Source organism: Equus caballus, chromosome X, assembly GCF_041296265.1.
Source record: "Equus caballus isolate H_3958 breed thoroughbred chromosome X, TB-T2T, whole genome shotgun sequence".
Lineage (NCBI taxonomy): Eukaryota > Metazoa > Chordata > Mammalia > Perissodactyla > Equidae > Equus > Equus caballus.
Window position 1 is genome coordinate 8,415,222 of NC_091715.1, and position 20,563 is coordinate 8,435,784.

The 20,563-nt window shown below is 40.0% G+C and overlaps 1 protein-coding gene across 4 annotated transcripts in view; it reads left to right on the forward strand.

The window, feature by feature from the left end:
• The window catches only part of FRMPD4 (FERM and PDZ domain containing 4), a 798,322-nt gene that overhangs the window by 10,073 nt on the left and 767,686 nt on the right, over nt 1-20,563 (forward strand). For 2 of the 4 annotated variants that reach the window (XM_070257123.1, XM_070257120.1), the window contains exon 1: nt 20,398-20,525. The exons of the other annotated variants lie outside the window; for them this stretch is intronic. The gene's annotated coding sequence lies outside the window, so the exon portion shown is untranslated. Of the gene's footprint in view, nt 1-20,397; nt 20,526-20,563 lie in introns of those variants that run through there. 4 annotated transcript variants of the gene reach the window in all.

A 20,563-nucleotide genomic window follows, 5' to 3' on the forward strand; every position in this document is an offset into this window, starting at 1 on the left:
ACACACACAAATACACATACACACATATTCTGCACAGTTTCCAAAGTGAATTCTAGTTCACTTTCAGGCACAGAGTTCTTCAGACTACTTCCATAGTTGTAAGCATCCTATCAATTCTGCTTTTAGCATGCTCTTAACTTATAATAGTTTTTGCTAATGTTATAGTCTTATTTTTTAATTAAAATAGCAAATAATCATCTTTAGGTGTAAAAGTTTTTGTGTGTTTCTGAAAGGTAAGCACAATCCAATATATGAAAACTTGATTTATTCGTACCTTTCCAGGGACAGATCTTTTATGTCAATCAAGCCATACATTCTGTCAGTTTCTATTTCTATCATCATATCTGGCTACTTCTCAGCTCTTGGGGATAAAATGAGAAGGAGTGAGGTCCAGGCTGTGGCTTCTTCATTTACCTCAGTTTATTTCATTCAAAATTGGGATTTTTCCGTGGGGAAGCAGGAGGTAATTATAAGATCATTATATGATTTCTATTTAATCCCTCACACAGAGAGAACAAAGCATGGCTGAATTATCTGGCAGGAGATTTTAGAAATTTAGAGGCAAGGTCAAGGAGCAAACCTTGGCTAAGTGCCCCCTAAAATGTCTGCTCGTGCAATCTGGCTAGGGGCTTGTGCCAAGAGGAGGGGAAGAGAGGAGAACCACCATTAGTTTAGCACCTGCTGGGCCAGAGCTTCATACACGTGCTCATTTAAGCCCCCAACAGCTCCTGAAGGGGCCTGTGTCCCCGTTTAGCTGACAAAGAGACCAAGACACAGAAAGAACATGTAGCTAATAAGGGAAAAGCAGGAATCTGAACCCAGATCTGTCTCCCAAAGACCATGTATTTCCCACTCCCAGGGCCCGTGGTACCGAATCATGGGCTCCATCCTCCACAAAAAATTACTAAAAATTTTATTTCACTACTGTTTGGGCATAAAGACAAATATAATCCAGACTGGAGTCGTTGTTATATATATGTTTTTATTTTATTCTTTTTTTCTTCTGATTCTAAAAGAAATTAAAATGAAAATACTTTTTGTGGGCCTTTAAACATCTTGCAGGCTGTGGGCCCTGGGCTTATTGTGCCTAATGGAGAAGTTGGCCCTATCCACGCTAACACAATTCTTCTTACCATTTCTTTGTTTTATAGGAGAAGGGAAAGTAAAGGGAAGCTAGAGCTTTGAGGTCAAAAGAAGTGGAATGAGTCATAGAAACAGAATATCTAGTACTAAGCAGAGTTTTAAAGGCATTGTGATCAGTCGTTTTTCAAAATCTTTCTTTAGTGTTGGCACCCTTTATTGTATAAAGATGAAACCTTTTTACAATGCTATGTCAGTATATAAAATTGGTCAAAGTGGGCAGATGCTAGAGCTCTCATTCCCAGCCGCCCTCCCATTCTGAGGGGCTCTTGAGGGACCTTCGCTGACCCTTAAGGTGCAGTGGAACATAATCTGAAACCTCACCTCTTTCCCAGGGAGTTCAGTGAGATCCAGAGAAGCTGAGCTGCTCGCAGTTGCTCAGCGGTTCGGTAATAACACTTGGACCCAGGCCTGGGTATCCGGACCCTGGGCCGGGGCTATTTCCACTAGCCGCCTCCTCCGCTTACGCCTACCTGGGTCCAAAAGGTCACAGCCAAATCCAGTTGTGAATCCTCTAAACATGATTCAACTGAAAATATGTGAAAATAATGGTAAGTCGGCAACCTTCCCTTCATCTACAGATGACTTTTGAAACTTTAGTTTCCTGTTCACTTAACATGTTGCTTTGGGACCAGGCAGCTGTGCCGAGTCAGGCGCAGGAATCGCAACCGCCCCTGTCCGTACTGTGTGGAGGCTTTCTGAGGGCTCCCTACTGCCCGAGCCCTGACCATCTGATGTGGAGGAGGTCTCCAACACACTCTTGTGCAGTGGGGTCTCATAGACAGAAGCTAGTCCCAACTCTGCTGCCAACCCTCCCCTCTGATCTTTAGGTGCCACGGCCACCTGGCAGGTTTCCCTGAGGATAATGTATGTGGTGGCTCAGAAAGCAGTCCAAGCAGGGTGCTCTCTGGTTGTGATGTGGGAGTCGCAGATAGGGTCACAATCCCTTGAATGATAGGTTTTGCTTGACAAGTGTGCTACACATAGTAGCTGATTAATTAATATTGAAAATGAAGGAAAGAATGAAAGGTGAAGACATTCAAACACCAGGAGAGGTTTCGAGTTTTTTGGGAGGTCTCCTTTGGGCTTGAAGCTCAGGCCATCAGGTCTTCCTCATCCTCCCTGTGATGGTTCCAGCTGCCCCTGTAAGATTTGTTTCTGAAGATCTTGGGAATAACGAAAAGCTGGAGAGGAAGATACCTCATCTAGGGAAGGGCAGAAGATTCTAGAATGTGAGTACAGACTCACACAAGTTCCTCCATGTTACCCTTCTGTCAGTGCCAGTTCTGCTCTGGGCTTCATTGTCTTCTGCATCTGGAGGCTTCTAAGGAGTTAATGAGGTGTGAGCTTCAGAAAGTATAGACATTCAAATCCAACTCTGCTGGGTGACCTTGGGCAATTTCTGTGATCCCTTGAAGCTTCAGTTTCCCCTTCTCTACTATGGAAAACAATGATGCCTATCTCACATCATTGCTGTGAAGATCAGTTGTGATAATATGTAAAATAATACTGAGTAATCTTTCTCCTGGATATTTCTCAGGGAAATTCTCACACAGATACATAAGTTACATTTTTGAAGATGTTCATCATGACGTTTATAGTAGCAGAGTGTTGGAAACGCCACCACTGGTGGCAGTGGGGGAGGTTATTAGTAAACTGTGAAGAAAGCATACTCTGGGATCTCTCTTACCAATTAGAAGGAGCATACTGGATTTGCACACAGCAACATGGGTAGATCTTAAAAACGGTGCTGTGTGGGGAAAAAAGAAAGAGACTGATATGGGTTTAGAGCCCAATGCCATACATGTAACATAAAATACAGGTATCCAAACACACCCCTAAATGCTATACAATGTCATGTACAAATAAAGGGATACATATCAAATATATTAGAATGGTGGAGTAGGGGAATGAGGATGGAAAATAAATAAGTAAAACAAAATCAGATCTTGTAGAGTCTAATGATGAAAATGTACCGTAAACCAGGGAGTCTGATTGCTTCAACCCTCTGCATCTGAAACCCCAAAATAAAATTGCTTAGTAGTGAGCCAGTCACACAGTAGGCCTAGTTATATCTAACTAGTTATACCTGACTAGTTATACCTAACTCTGGAGCAGGATTTCTCAATCTCAGCACGATTCACATTTTAGACTGGATCGTTCTTTGTCATGGGGAGCTAGCCTAGGCATTGTAGCAAATTTAGCAGCATCCCTAGTCTCCAACAACTAGATGCCAGCAGCATCCCTTCTCCAGTTGTGTCAATCCAAAATATCTCCAGACATTGCCAAATGTCCCTAGCAGGGCAGAGTCACTGCTGTTTGAGAACCACTGACTTAGAGAGTGGTGATAGAGAAACTGAAGATGGGGTACCAGAAAAAGTCTTACTGCTATGTGCTGGGTGAAGGTGTAGCTCAAAAATCTGTATTTGTTATGAAAAAGGTATGTCCAGGCAGAGAAGCAAAGAAAGAAAGAAATAGGAAGAACAAAGTATCAAAAACAGTCAGAGCTCCGTACCACTGACAAACCAGTTTTCCTTTGAGGGTATTCGCCATTGGAAGACACAAGCATATTTCATTTGTAACAAAGTTAAGAAAAAGCACTTCCTCATTATTAAGGTGTGTGTACATACATGTGTATACACATACACATATATGATTCCTCCTTCACTTAGTCATTCATAAGAAGATAGTATCCTGAACGTTCTTGTTTCTTCCCCTGTTGGTTCTGGGTATGGTGAAATATTATACGTTTCTTCTTGAGTCATCTTCTGAACAGATAGTCCGTAATTTGGTAGAGTGAAAGATGATTAATTCTTCAGGAGAAATTTAGGAACTTTCTATCCTATAGTGAGTGTTCAATAGATACCAACTAGACAACATCTGTGACTTTGTCTGCTCTGTGGTATATATTTTAATGCATTCTTGTGTCCCTTGTAGTCTGTCAGTTGTAATTTATGTCCCTTTGGAAAGGTAAATCTTACATTTAAATATATTATTAGCATCTCTTGAAAACATCTGTTTTGTAAATATCCCATCAAGTCTGTTTCCACAACATGTTTACGATCAAATTGGAAGATGTTAGAAGAGGTAAGGAAAAGGGGAATAAGGACGTTACAGGTTTCTAAAACTCTGGCTTGTGTTAATTGAAAATGAAGGTGCTTTGATTCCCCTTGTCATTTTGATGTATCTCTGAATTTTTGTGAGCGGATTTTCTTTTAAGCTTCAGAGATTACAAGCTATGCAATATTCCACCTCAGCTGCTGTAATTGAGTAGCCACATCTTCCATTTTAACAGTGCAGTGACTAGGGTGAAAAATAATAGATTGAACTTCAGTCTGTTGCATTTCAGCCTGAGACAAAAGAGTTTCCTTTGAGTGTCTATGTTTCTCTTTGACATCAGTGTTTTCAAGTGTGATGCATACTTAATTTTGCAGAAACTATTCTTTTTGTTTCAGTCTATGAAGACGTGCTACTTGGGTTTTGCTGTAAACTAAGGTTAGGTCCTCCACTCAGATAGATGGGTAGAAGACCAAAACAAGACCTCTTTATTTTTAGACAATAAGTTAGCTCAGGGTCAATAAATGTATCTGAAAGAAAATACTTTTCTCAGTTAACAGAAAAACATGTCATTTTCCTGATCCAGTCCTTTATTTACGAAAATCCATTATTATCCCATGAGTATGTCTGTAGAACTACAACATTTTAAAGAAAATTTCCCTTCAGATATATACCTAAAAAAACACCAAATTGAGGAAAAAAGATTTCAATGTATCAAAATTCCAGTGTGAGCTGCCTGCCTAAAGTGTTGTATAAGGTGGGGATTTTCCTAACTACATTTACAAAATATGAAGAATTGATTTACAAATTTGGGATAATGTAAACCTGCTAATCTTTGACTTCTTTAAACTTTTCTCAGATATTAAGCTTTCTCATCAACATATTCCTACTTGTTAAACATCATTTCTCAACCTTCATCAGGAGCACATCCAGAGTGATCAGTGATAGTGGAGTGATGGCCCCGTACCTGGATGAGTGATGGCCCCGTACCTGGATTGGGGTTTGTAATCTGCAGGATGGAATGTGGGATGCTCAGAGCCAGGTGGTCTATTAAGGTCCAAGCCAAGGTGGCAGCTGAGGTTCAAACTCCTTGGCATTTCCTTCAAACAGCAGGGCCAAAGGGTTAGAGATGAAGTAGGCAGAGGTCAAGACTTCACAGTTCAGAACCCAGTAAGGATAAGATTAGAGGTTTGGGAGAATGAAGAAACCACTGTAAGCATCCCTCCTTGCATGTTCTCGAGTTGTCCTCCAATCCCGGTTCATGGATATATGCCACAGTCTAGGGAGAGGGGACTGAAATCTGTCTTTTTTCAACTGATGGAGAGCCCCCATGCGCTGCTGAAAATCCGGGAGGCCTGTTAGGATTGTCTGAGGGGGTTACTGTAGAGGCCTAGGGGGCCACAGCCGCCTGGACACACAGCCCCATAGCAGACTACTAAGAGCTGCACGGTTGTCATGATACAACGCAGGCATAAGCTGTCACGGTGTGTGAGGCCAGTGAAACTACATTGTTGAGTATAGGTGAGCTGCGAAGAATGCTGTTTGTTCTTTTTCACATGACCTCGCGCCTGCATGCTCTCCATGCTGTTACAGCCCACAGAAATGTGCAAAACATTAACTTATTTTCATTACATTCTGCCTCTTTTATAGAAGGCAAACATTAGTAAAACAGTGTTAGAACAGTTGCCATAATTTCTTAAGATGTTGCTCTATTTGGAGCCTTTGAAAGAAATCTAGCTTACATTCTAAAATCTAGACTGTCCTATAAAGATTCTGGAAAATTTCCTATGAATGGGGAAAACACAAACAATGTATGTTATCCATGAGGAAGAAATTTCTATTGAGGCATAATGTACAGGCAGTAAAATGCAAAGATCTTAAGTGCACAGTTGAGTGAATTTTGACAAAGGAAAATATCTGTGTACTCATCATCTCAATATGGAACATTTCTATCGTCCCAGAAAGTTCCTTCATGGCCCTTTCCAGTTAAATCTACCTCCAGTTTTTCCATCCCCAACCCCAGGCCACCACTAGTTGATTTCTTCAATATAGAAGTTTTGTTTGTTCTAGAAATTGATATAAATAAAACCATACAATATGTACTCTTTCACATCTGGCTTCGTTCACTCAACATACAGATTTTGAGATTCATTCATGTTGTTGCATGTATCAGTAGTTTGTTCCTTTTTATTGCTGAGTAATATAACATTGTATGAATATACCACAATTTGATTATCCACTTGCTGGTGGAAATCTGTTTCCAGTTTTTAGCCACCATGAATAAAATTCCTATGAACATCTACCTATAAGGAATACCTAGGAGTAAGAGTATGGAAACTTTATAAGGATGTGTCAAACTCTTCTCCAAATATGTTACATACCATTTTACACCTCCACCAACAATGACTGAGAATTCCTGTAGCTCCACACCCTAGCTACCACTTATTAATTCTAATCTTTTCATTTAAACCATCTTACTGGGTTTGTAGTAGTCTCTCCTTGTAATTTAATTTGCATTTCCTGATGACTAATAATGCTGAGTATCTTTGCATGTGCTCATTGGCCATCTATCATCTTCTCTTGTGAAGTGTGTTTTCGAGTCCCATTAAAAATATTAAGTTGTTTGTCTTTTTACTATTGATTTATAGTACTTCTTTTTATCACCTGGATTCATATACTTTGTCATGGATTATGTATTACAAATCTGATCATAGTCTGTGGCTTGCTTTTTCATTTTCTTAATGGTGTCTTTTGGTGAGCAGAAGTTTCTGATTTTGATGATGTGCAATTTATCACTTTTTATTTTATGGTTAATGCTTTTTGGGTCCTGTTCAAAGAAATCTGCTTACTACAAAGTCAGGAAGATATTTTTCTCAAAAAATTGTACATTTTTTGCTTTTACATTTAGGCCTATGGTCCTATGAAGGTATTTCTTATTTATATACAAATCTGTGTGGGACATGAAAAACAATTTATATGACAAAACAGCTCTTTGTGAAAATAATTGCATGCAAAACATATGTCCTAAAAATAAGTTATTCATAGTGGCCTATTAAATTGCAATCATGTATTAGTAAGCAAGTGATTTAGAAAATCAGCTGTCTTTCATTCTGCTGGGAGAGCTTGCTAATTAATGTAAAACTCGATTTGTAATAATATGGGAAAGATTATCTAGTTGAATTCGGTTTTGCTGACAAAAGAATGTGCAGGTTTCTACATGCATTTCTTTTACACAGATGCATTTCGCAATTTGAAATAATTTCTTATCAATGGCATATTGTCTCTAGAAATAGTTACGGTTTTGGAAAACCTCTTTCCTCAGCTTTCATGCAGAACTCATCAGCCCTTTTCTTCTATGAGAGGCGCGTGGTGAACCCTCCAAGAGGTGCTGAGGATGGTCTTTATCAGCAGCAAGGCCAGCTGTTATAGGTGACCTCCGTCTCTATTTCCAAGCAGAAACTCCGGAAAACTTCAGTTTGCAGATTCCTCCCTCCCTTCCTCCTTCCATTTATCAAAGATTTATGAAGCACCTCTGATGTACCAGGGTTAGTAGACATAATTAGAGGAACACCAAGGATGCTTCTTGATCATTAAATGCAATTTTCTTCTTATTTTTTACCTATATGAAATATTTGAATAAATGTCAGTCAAGGTTCTCTAGAAAAATAGAACTAGTAGGATATATGTGTATGTACATGTTTATGTGTATGTATGTCTGTGTGTGTGTGTATATATATGTACATACATTAAAGAGATTTATTTTTAGGAGTTGGCCCACATGATTCTTGGGCTTGGCAAGTTTGAAACCTGTAGGGCAGCCTGGAAGGCTGGAAGCTCAGACAGAAGTTGATGTTGTAGTCTTAAGTTCTAAATGTGTAGGGTCGGTCAGCAGCAGGCTAGAAACTCAGGCAAGACTTCTCTGTTATAGTCTTAAGGCAGGATTTCTTCTTCTCTGGGAAACCTAAGTTTTTGCTCTTAAGGCTTTCAACTGATTAAATAAGGCCCACCTGCATTATGGAGCGTGCTCTCCTTTACTTGAAGACAACTGATGGTAGATGTTAATCACATCTACAGAATACCTTCACTAAACTAGTGTTTGACCAACCAACCAACCGTTACCTAGACACATTGACATAAAATTTAACCATCATAATAATATTTAGCAGATTCTTGAATATGAGGTTATTTGGAACCAAAATATTTTATAATAAAGTCCAGTTTTTCAAAAAGCAATACAATTTATCACAAATCTTGTGATAGAGGACTGCATACATTCAAAGCTTTGTATAATAAAAATATCTATTTCTACTTACTTGAAGGTAAACAATGTCTGCCATAGGCATAAAGTTGTGGCTTAATTTCTATAGAAATGATAAAGGGGGGGTAGGGTTCTTTCTCTTAGATCCAGGCAGCAAATATACCTACCCGTGGATAACCCAAGCCTTATCTTTTCTTCTGGAAGTAAAGCTGAAGTGTTGACCTGTCTGATGAAAAACAAGACTCCTGAATTCCGTCTTGGTGCTTGAGCTCATTCTCCCTCACCTCTCTCCCCTAGCCCCAGGGATCATCAAACTCCATCTTGTCTGTGAAACCAATGCTTCATCTTAGAAAATTTTTTTCTCCAGAGATAATGCCACCCCATGGGCTAGCTGGAGATCACCAGGGCTCCCTCCTGGGCTCCTTTCTCTACTCTTAGTCCCTAGGGGACTTTATCCAATCTCATAGTTTCTGCTACTGATGATGATGTTGATGACTTGCAAATTTACAACTCTAGCCCAGACTTTTCTCCAGCCTCGCAGGCTCAAATTTGTAATGTGATACTGCCCTGTGATTGTCTAAAGAGCATCTAATGATTCTGGTACCCAATTCCAGTGTGTGTGTGGAGGGATTTTCCCCACACCACCAAGCAATTCTCTGACACCAGCTGGATGTCCTGTGATTCAACTCAATTCTGACACTACGTACCTGGAGATAGCATCAGACTCCACAGGTTAAGGGCTCAGTCCTACAAGACTGCCCCCTCCTCCCACTTCAGATGCCAGTCACAGTCCAAGTTGTCACCTGGGCTTCTGACCAACCCACTTGACTGACACGCTATCGACCAGAGGTTTCAACCACCCCCTCCTCGGACTCAATTAATTTGTTTGAGTGGCTAACAGAACTCAGATAAACATTTTACTTACTAGAGCACTGGTTTATTATAAAAGGATGTGAGTCAGGAACAGCCAGATGAAAGAGATGCACAGGGCAAGGTATGTGGGAAGGGGCTCGGAACTTCCATGCGCTCTTCCTGCATGCCATTCTCCCCGAATTTCCAAGTGTTCACCAACTTGGAAGCTCTCCAAACCTTGTCCCTTTGGGTTTTTATGGAGGCTTCGTGGCTTAGATATGATTGATTAAGTCATTGGCCATTGGCGATTGATTCAATCTCCAGCCCCTCTCCCCTCCCTGGAAGTCAGAGGTGGAACTGAAAGTTCCAACCCTCTAATCACATGGTTGATTCTCCTGGCAACCAGCCCCCATCCTTAGCTGTAGTCCAAAAGTTACCTTATTAACATAACAAAAGACATCTTTATTACTCTCATCTCTTAGGAAATTTCAAGGGTTTTAGGAGCTCTGTGCCAGAAACAGGTATGAAGACCAAATATACATATTTCTTATTATAAATCACAGTATCACAGCATCTCAACCTTCACATATCTAAGAGAAAATTACGGAAGTTTTTCTTCAAATATCCTCCCACTCAAGTTTTCCTTAGCTTGGTAAACAGTAACAAACCACCTGGTTGCTCAGGCAAATATCCAGGCATTATCCCTGATTCCTTTCTTCCCTTCCAAGAGTTACAATCCATCACTAAGTCCTGCCAGTGTTACTTTTGGAATATATCCTGATCTGTCTAGGTTTGTCCATCTCCACTAATATCACCCTGGTCCTGGCCACTATCATGTCTCGCCTAGACCACCAAATACTTTCCTAACTCTTCGTCCTGCTTCTGTTTGTGCCCCGACTCCATTCTCCAGTTGCCTGTTATTTTAATAACTATGGTACTGTGATTTTACTAGATAGTAAGGATATGAAAAGACTACAGGGTTCACTCAAATCTTTAGAAGTAGAGGAGAAGGTATTCAGTATCTTCATGAGCTGAATATATTGAAAACCTGATCATTTAGATTTGGGGAAGGGCTTTCAGTAGCAGACTCAAGAATCAGATTACATGGAGTCGAGCTGTGAGACCACCCGTGTAGAGAGCATTAACTTGTCAGCTATAAAGACAGTTCAGTGTGGCCCTTGAGGGTTGTGTGTGAGAATCTCATAGAGGCTGAGGGATGGGCCTCTTTTCAGGGAACTAGATAACAAGCCCAAACATCAGCTAGGGAGGTGACGCAGCATTCTCAGGGGATGCCACGCTGCTTGAATGAAAACATTAGGATGCTCAATGCTTAAGGAAACAGTTGCGTGTCCTTAGTGGATAAACATCTTTTAATCCTAGGAAAAGTTAAAATTTAGAAAAAAATTTAAGAGACTCAAAACTATAGCATTATTGTGTTTAAGAATAACCTATACATATTTGGTATTTTAGCTGTTTTTAATGTTTAAGAGGATTTGCCTATTAAAATAACCAGTCAGCTTTGTGATACCAATTCAAAAATGCATATTTGAGTTATTGATTTTAACTTGTGATTTTAACTTGAAATCTTATGAAGTTTATAAGCAATATTAGAAAAGTCAGGAAAACTTAAGTTTATCAACATATTCACAAATTTAATCTGTTAGATTTATAAATATTACTTTAGTACTTGGGAAGGTTTGTTACACAATTGAAGCATGTAAAAAAGGAATAGAATATATTAGAATTTTAAATGCTGTTTAATATTACTAAAGGAAGTCTAATCAACTATATTGGTAGTGGGAACAAACATTAATTAAAGATCCCCCAAGAGTGATTATTAAAATTTGGTAGATTTATAAATACAATAATATGATTAGTAAATTGAATGTAAAAGCTGAGAAGAACTAGTTTTTGAGTCGGAAACTTTACTAAATTGATTACTTTTTAATCTCAAAGGTAATTTTAAATACTATTTTTTGTGTGTGTAAAAACTGAAATGAGAAAAAGCCAAAAATATTTATTGACATTTAATAATTAACCTTACTGCTTTCGAGTAGTCAGGAGCTATCCAAGGATTATGACTCAGCTCTTAACATATGTATGTGAACCAGAAGGCTCGCTAAAATGGCCCCTCCTTCCAACAGAGTCATTTGGAAGGACAAATACCTGCAGTAATTAAGGAAGCAGATTTCTAGAAGTTTGCTTACTGCTTCTAATCAGCAAATAGTCAGAAATGTTGAGGTTGAGTCTTGGAGTGTCTTGCCATACTATTAACAAGTGTTTTTTTTTTTAATGATGAGAAAATAATAACTTGTTTAGCCCACCCAGTAATTTATAAAGTAAGCACTATTATTCTCCTCATTGTCCAAATGAGGATGGAGAGATGCATCCTCAAGTTTACGTGGCTTGCTAAAGTACACCGCAAAGAGTGGAACTGAGATTCACCCTCAGGGCTCCAGAGAATGAGATATTACCTGTCTGGCTTAAAATTTCTTATTGTATTGAGTACGAAGCAAAAATACAGAAGTAGCTGATTAATCATTGAACAACTGGAAACCCCACCTGTGCAGAGTTGTGGGGTCATTAAGTTCCAGTCCTCCTACTTCTCAGCTTAACCTTTCTGTGCCCTTTTTCCTAATTCTTTAGAATCTGTCATCATTTCCTTGCATGAGAAGGTTAAGTCTGTGATCTGAGTCCCCCCACCTATTGGCTGGTGAACTTTTCCATTTTGGGATGTATCAGTGTTTATTTCCATTGTCATTTTCATTTGTTGTCTCTTATCTCCAGTTGTGACTTTCGCCTCAATATTAAAATAATTCCAGCCTTCAGGATGCAGGTGGATAGATATTGGTGAAGCAAAATTGTTCGTAAAATCTCAGATAATCCCTTGTTTCCTGCCAGAGGCTCTTCTAGCCGGTTCCAAAGGCCTGTTTCTGGACCTCTTGGCAGTTGTCAAAGGGTGGAAGGTCTGTGTTACTTGTCAGCTTCTTACAGGAAATGGAGTTTGTCTTAGGTCTACCAGCAAGCCCGCTCTGGTCTTTGCCTCTTCTCTCTTGCTTTATGTGATGATTTAAAATATGTCCACAAATTCTTTGACACATTCTTCAAAAAGTAGAGCCTAATTTCTCTCCCCTTGAATGTGGCCTTGACTAAATGTCTTGCTTCTAATAAATAAGGTGGAAGTGATAATACATGACTTCTGAGACTGCATCATAGCAGGCATTGTGACTTCCTCCTTGCTCACTCTTGGATCATTCACTCTGGAGAAAGCAAGCCATCCTGCTGTAAGGGCACTCAAGTAGCCCTATGAAGAGGTCAATGTGGCAAGGAACTGAGGCCTCCTGCCAGTAGCCACCATCAACTTGTTCACCATATGAGCTATTTTGGAAACAAATGCTTCAATCTCAGTCAAGCCTTCAGATGACTGTAGCCCAACCAGTCCCATGACTGCAATCTCATAAGAGACCCTGAACCAGAACTGGTCTCCTAAGTTGCTCCCAAGTTCTTACCCACAGAAACTGTAAGATAATAAATGTTTGTTGTTTTAAACCACTGATGTTTAAGGTAATTTGTTATGTAGCAATAGGTACCTAATATACTTTCCTTGGTTGGACCCCAATCCAGGCATCTCCACATACTCACTCCTAAATTACTCCTCCTCACAGGGACTTACTCAAGGCTCCTAAGAACATATCTGTTCTTTCCCATCACCTTTGAACATCTCACATTTAAGATAGTATTTGTATCACAAACTCCCTTATGTTATTTCTTAGACTGATTCTTACATGATCAATGCTATATTTTCTTCTGGTATTAAAGCTTTAAACAATGTAGCATGTTGTTGGAAATCTTTCTCATTCTTCAGAGGGGAATTCCTATAATTTTTGGGTAGTTTTAATGTATTATGTCTATTCCATATTCTCCTTCTGCACGTTAAGAGTTGACGGACATGACTTCACTCTGATAAGGCCACTTGGACCTGAAGGAGACACATCCTCCTACTTTGTGGTCTGTGGTTAAGAAAGATGAGTAGATACGTCATATGCTGTATGCTACAATTTTAGATCAGTAGTATTCAACCCTGGGTATACATTAGAATCACCTGGAGAGCTTCATAAAAATTTAAATCAGCACCTCTGTTGGAGTGGGGGCCAGGAATTTATATGTTTTAAAAGGCTTCCATATGCCTCTATTAGGCAGCCGAGGTTGGGGACCACTGGTTTGGGTCATACCCAGTGTAGATTTCAGTCCTACAGTACTAGTTCTAAAGAAAGCACAGTGCTGGTGGTTCTGCTACTAGTTAACTATGCCATCTGAGGAAAGTCACTTTACCTCTCTGAACATCCATTTTCTGGAATAGAGTAGTGGTTCTAAACCTTCACTACAAAACAGGAGAGCTTTAAAAACACCGATTTCTTGAGTTCTACCCCCGGAGATTCTAATGCAACTGTTTTGGGGTGTGCTCTGGATATCAGAATTTTAAAAAGTTCCCCCTGGTGATTTCAAATGTGCAGTCAAGATTGAGAACTAATAAAGAGAGAATTGCTAAGATCCTTTCCAGGTCTGTTTTTATTCTCAATGCCTGTGATTTGGATTGACACAATCCATAATATTAAAATATTTTATACTCATGGTGAGAAGGAATTCTCAAGCTACATAGCTGACTCTTAACATATATGTAGCATTATTCATGAGCTATTTGAAGTTATTCAATAAACAGGTTGGAACTAGAGAGGGTTAATCTTGGCACACTTTCAGAGGAGTTGAGTTTTTAGCAAAAGTGGGAAATCAGGGAGAACTATGGAACAACTAAGAGGACTAGCTCTTCTGACACCACATTTCATGGATTGTGCATGAACACAGACAAAAGGCCAACTTACTCGATTTTTCTGAAATTAGACATTGACTATGATTTTTCCCTGGCTGTCCCCTTAACTACCTTATTGTCTTGATACTGCACCATGGCAACGAATAAAGTACACATCATCTTTTATTTTTTTCCTTAAATGGTATGACAAAGGAATCGTTGTTGTGCTTCCATTTCTAGAAGCAGGAATGGAAGCAGTTCTGTGGTCACTTCACAAAATTTCTAGTGCAAGCTGGCTTGAAATCAGTGATCTCAGTAAAATATGCTTGTGGTGTCTAAGATGGCCCCAAAGATCTCCACATCCTGGTATTCATGCTTTTGTGTAATCTCCTCTCCTTGAGTGTAGGCTTGGCCTAGTGATATGCTTCTAACCAACAGAATATATCAAGAGTGATTGGATGATGCTTTTGAGGTTAGGTTAGAAAAGACTGTTACTTACAAAATATTTAGACTCTCTCTCTCTCTGACTCATCTCATGCATTGGCTGTGATGAAGCAAACTGGAGAGGCCAACATGGCAAGGAACTGAGGATGGCCTCTGGTCAACTCCAAGCAAGGACCTGAGGCTCTCAGTCCAACAACTCTTGAGGAAGTGAATCTTGCCAATAACCACCTGAGTGAGTTTGGAAGTGGATTCTTCCCCGTCAAGCCTTCCAATGAGTCTTATATCTTGATTGCAGCCCTGTGAAAGACTCTGAAACCGAGGACTCAGTTAAGCTGTGCCCAGATCCCTCACCAATGAATGTGTGGTGTTTCAAGTTGCTAAGTTTTAGGGTAATTTGTTAGGCAGCAACAGATAACTAATACAAGGAAATCTGAAAATGTTCAGAAGGAAAAGCAAAAACAGTAGCAATGCAATAGACCTCAATGTGCTAGCCCAGTATTTATTAGGCTGAAATTTAGCAAATCTTCCTCATATTTTGCCCCTATCAGCCACCACTCTTTTGCCTACAAAAGATTGTAGAAATAATATGCCAACATAAAAGGTTTGGAAAATAGAATAGAAAATATTCACCCATTATTCACCCCTCTAACATTTTACATTTTAATATATTTTCTCCATCTGTTGAAAACCGTATGTGATAGGAAGAATAATGACCCCTCAAAGATGTCCATGTCCTCATCCCCTGAACCTGGTAATTTGGTTACATGAAAAATTGGAAATTAAAGTTGCAGATGGAATGAAGATTGCTTATCTCTGACCTTAAATAAAGAGATTAACCTGGATTATCTGGATGGGCCCAATGTAATCACAGGGTCCTTAAACATGGAAGAGGAAGGCAGAAGACTCAGGGGGAAATGTGACTATGCAAGGAAGTCAGTGATGCCATGTGAAAAGGACTCAACTGGCTGGCCTTTGCTGTCTTTGAGGATGGAGGAAGGGGCCGAGAGCCAAAGAATGTGGGTGCCCTCTAGACGTTGCAAAAGGCCACAAGACAGATTCTCTCCTAGAACCTCCAGAAAGGAATGCAGCTCTGCTGACACCTTAAAACCTGTGTCGAACTTCTAACTTCCAGAATTGTAAGATCATACATGTGCGTTATTTTAAGCAGCTAAGCTTGTGGTAACCTGTTAAACAGCAATAGAAAAGTAATGCACCATATTTTTCATAGTTATATCATGCCTAAATATTTTTTTAATGTTGCTATGGTTTTTATAATTATTTGAATGGCCACACATTATTCCATGGAGCTGAAGGACTGTCATTTCCTTAACCATACTCTTTAATGGAACATTAGATGTGTGAATAGCTTTCTGCATTTTTCTTTTTTCATAAGCTTCATTATTTCCTAGGATATTCTACCAGAAATTAAATTTGAGCTTTTTCTGGGCTACTGATTCTCATCTATTAGTTGGCTTCTGTCTGTTCTTGAGCCAGGATTGCCCTGTTGGAATTCTTGTTGCTTTGTAAGACATGTACCTTCTTGTGAGGACAGCTCTTCTCTCTTATCACATTTTAGTTTAATTTTTTAATTGATTTTTTTAGATGGATCTTAATTTATTGTTTCTAGCTCCTAGAAAAGTCCCACTGAGAGTGTCTGATGTCCATTGCCTGGGCAAACACTTTCAAAGACCTTAGGCTTGTGGTCAAAGCCCTCAATGATGTGACTCCACTTTTCCTATTTCTGTTTTCGCAAACTGCACTTATGGTTAGGCCATTTCTTTCGTGTCTTCCCTGTTGATTGTTTTCCATTTTATGAGTCTGTGTGTATTCTAGTCCCAGTCCTGATTGTATGCCTCACCGTGAGATGATCTGTGATTTGTCTCACAAGCTCTTCCTCAGCAGCTCAGTATATGAGGAGTGTGAACATTGCAATCAGACAGCCCTGGATTTGAATCCCACCTCTGTTTCTTACTAGCTCTATGGCCTTGAATGAGTCACTCATCCTCCTTGAGCACTGGTTTCCTCTTTAAAATAAGGTCAGCATGTTTTCTTTGCAGAGTTGTCAACTGGATTATAGCTAATCATTACAAAGATTCTAGCAAGATCCTTGGTACTTAGCAGACAACCAGTGAGTATCACTGTTCATCTCATGACCTTATTATCCACCCTCATTAAACATAAATTCTTTAAAAGTAAGGACAGTTTATTATTCTTACATGTATACCCCATGGAGCCTAGGATATAATAGATGCTTAATAAATATTTACTATTTAAGTTTTCTCTCCCTTCTCCCTGTCTTATTAAAATCCCATCCATTTTCCAAGGCTACCACTGCAGCCCCATCTCCTTTATGACTCATCCTTGTCACCTTCACCACATTTGACCTAGTGGGTGAGTGCAGCTGAAGGATGCAAAATAGAGTGTAAGGGAGAAAAATACAGATTCATGGAGAGGATATATTAGATCTCTTCTAGCTTTAACTTTTATATAATTTTGGGATTTTATGGGGAAAGAGTTATTACTGAGCTCTTGTTAATATGCCCAAATGTTCCACATATGCTAGGGCTTCTCATCAAGCCACTTAAAACTCATCCCAGAATGAGAAGACAAGCCATACACTGGGAGAAATTATTTGCAAAAGACATATCTGATGAAGAACTGTTACCCAAAATTTACAAAGAACTCTTAAAACTCAATGGTAAGAAAATAAAAAACCCAATTAAAAAATAGGCCAAAGACTTTAACAGACACCTTATCAAAGAAGATATGCAATGGCAAATAAGCATATGAAAAGATGCTCCACATCATATATCATCAGAAAAATACAAATTAAAACAACAGTGAGATGACACTACATACCTCTTAGAATGGCCAAAATCTGGAACACTGATAACACCAAATGCTGGCAAGGATGTGGAGCAACAGGAATTCTCATTCATTGCTGGTGGGAATGCAAAATGATACAGCCCCTTTGGAAGGCAGTTTGGCAGTTTCTTAAAAAATGAAACATTCTCTTACCATATTATCCAATAACTGCATCCCTTGGCATTTATCCAAAGGAGTTGTAAACTTATATCCACACAAAAACTTCACATGATGTTTACAGCAGCTTTATTCATAATTACTAAAACTTGGATGCAATTAAGGTGTCCTTTGGTAGGTGAATGGATAAATAAACAGTGGTGCATCCAGACAATGTAATGTTATTCAGCACTAAAAAATGAACTATCAAGCCAAAGAAGCCATGGAGGAAGCTTAAATACGTATTACTAAGTGATAGAAGCCAATCTGAAAAGGCTACATACTGTAGGATTCCAATGGTATGACATTCTGGAAAAGGCAAAGCTATGGAGACAGGAAAAAGGTCATCAGTTTCCAGGGATTAGGGAGGAGGGAGAGAGGAATAGGCAGAGCACAGAGGATTTTTAGGACAGTGAAAATGCTCTATATGATACTTTAATGGTGGGTATGTGTTATTATACATTTGTCAAAACCCATAGAACATACAACATCAAGAGTGAACCATAAGGTAAACTATGTACTGTGGATGATAATGATGTGTCAGTGTAGGTTCATCAGTTGTGACAAATGTCTCACTCTGGTAGGGGATATTGATAATGGGGGAGGCTATGCATGTGTCGGGGCAGAGGGTATATGGGAAATCTCTGTACTTTCCCCTTAGTTTTGCTGTCAACCTTAAACTGCTCTAAAAACATAAAGCCTTCAAAAAAAACTCAAACTCAGCCAAACCCTTACCATGTTATACTCATTTTTTAGAAAAGTAAGTGAAGAGACAGAGAAGTTAAGTAGGAGAGCCTGGACTTTTATCCCAACTTTTTTGCCTCCAAAGTCTATGGTTTTTCTACTCTATCACACTGGAGAGACACTGGCAGTGCTCTGCCCATGGCCTCTCAGTTCTTACTCTTTGCTTCCAGGCCTATATCTTCCTACCAGGGACTCCTGTGCTTCTTCACCTTCTTGGACTGCAGAAATGTACTTGGCCCATGTGCCAGGCCAGAAGGACCAGAGTCAATGTCCTGCGGAGCAGCCCTTGATAACGATGGACAGGTATCAGTGGATAACTGTCCCAGCCTCCTCACCTGGTGAGGGGGACAAGAGGGCAGTGAACTGTGGTCCGACCTGTCTGTGGCTGAGATTAAGGGCCCGACCTGTCTGTGATCAATTAGGTGAAGAGCTGCAGAGTAAGCATTTAGAAACTTTTATAGCAATTGAACACAGACATTGTGTGTCTTTTGATTCTAATAATTTTTAAAAAGACTTGCTTTTGTATGTCTTTTTTAAATTTCATTTTTCTAATGATTCATTTTTGTTGTATTTACAAAAGTCTTGTTTTGCAATGGGTTGGACATTTTTTTAAAATTGATTTTTCACCACAAGAGTTTGAGAAACCCTATTCTATAGCAGCAGACTGACAAACTATAGCCCTTATGCTGGCTGTCTGGTTTTGTAAATAATGTTTCATTGGAACACAGCTGTACCTATTAATTTACGTTCTATCTATGGCTGCTTTTTCTCTGTGATGGCGAATTGAGTCATTGTAACAGACATCGTGTCCCCCAAAGCCTAAAGTATTCACCATCTGACCCTTTACAGGAAAAGTTGGCTGACCCCTGTTCTACTCTGTCTCCCCCATTCCCCAGCTGGATTGAGCTCTGAGGCCCACAGTGCTAACTTGCTTGCTAACATACCTTTTATTGCCTTCTTTCCCTTCCCTGTCTCATTTTCTCATTCTTCACCAGGGTTTCCTAGATCTCCTCTGAAATATTATTCTCCCCCCCACCCTTTTTTGGGGTGAGGAAGATTGGCCCTGAGCCAACACCTGTTACCAATCTTCCTCTTTTTTTGTTTCCTTCCCAAAGCCCCAGTACCTAGTTGTATATCCTAGTTGTAAGTCATTCTAGGTCTTCTATGTGGGATGCCACCACAGCATGACTTGATGAGCAGTGTGTAGGTCTGCACCCAGGATCTGAACTGGTGAGCCCGGGTTGCTGAAGCAGAATGTGCGAACTTAACCACTTGGCCATGGGGCCGGCCCTCGTACTCACATTCTTGACTCAAGGTTGACTTCTGGGGGAACTCAACCAGTGCACCCAACATGTCCTTGTTTGTCCTAATCCTAGGCCAAACTTACTAGCGGAGTAGGGACAACTTACTAGCAGTGACAACCTCAGCACATCAATTAAGCTATCACACTGCCCCCACCTCCACCAGCCTGTCTCTTCTGAAGCACCATGTGAAAATTCAACTTTGTGGGCATGAATTTTTCTGATTCATTTACTCTATCTTATCAAGTGCCACCTCTGCACCAGGGATGGTGGAGGAGAGGGTAAAGAAGGGGAGGAGAAAAGAAAATCCCATCTTGCCCTACATAGGATGCTCCCTTTTTATAACAGCAGCCTGCTTAGAGCCGAGCCCAAGGTGTCCATGCACCTGAGTTGCAGCTAGTTGTTTTCAACCTCACAGGACATGGCCAAGTCATTACCCACCCCCACTTTATTGCTGCTGCTTTCATTTGTCTCTGTCTGCCCCTCCTAATTACTTAGGTCACTTCAGACTTTAATTCTGTCTTCTAAAGTGTAACACAGCCATAATTAGGCCATATGTTAATTAGCAAGATGACGTCTTGTCACTCGTGAGAAATGTGGATCATCCCAGAATGTACCATAGAAAGGGGAGTTCAGTGAGAAGGGGAAGTCTAAGGAGGCTGGAAGTGACTCTCTGCTCAGCCAAAACTGCCTTAGAGAGCAGGAGAAAATGGCGGGATGCAAGAGGGGGAAAGGATGGGGTCACACAAAGAAAAAGAGCTAGAGTTGACCATTTCTCCACTCCAGCAATGAGATGTAAGCCAGGAGGCAAACCTGAGGCCACAAAGCCACCAGGGATGGCAGAATCTCCTGAAGGACTGGAGGTGGCCAGGGCTGAGGTCAAGGCCCCGATGGAGGCAAGGTGAGTGTCAGGCATGTCCTCATCTCTTATCCCTAGAA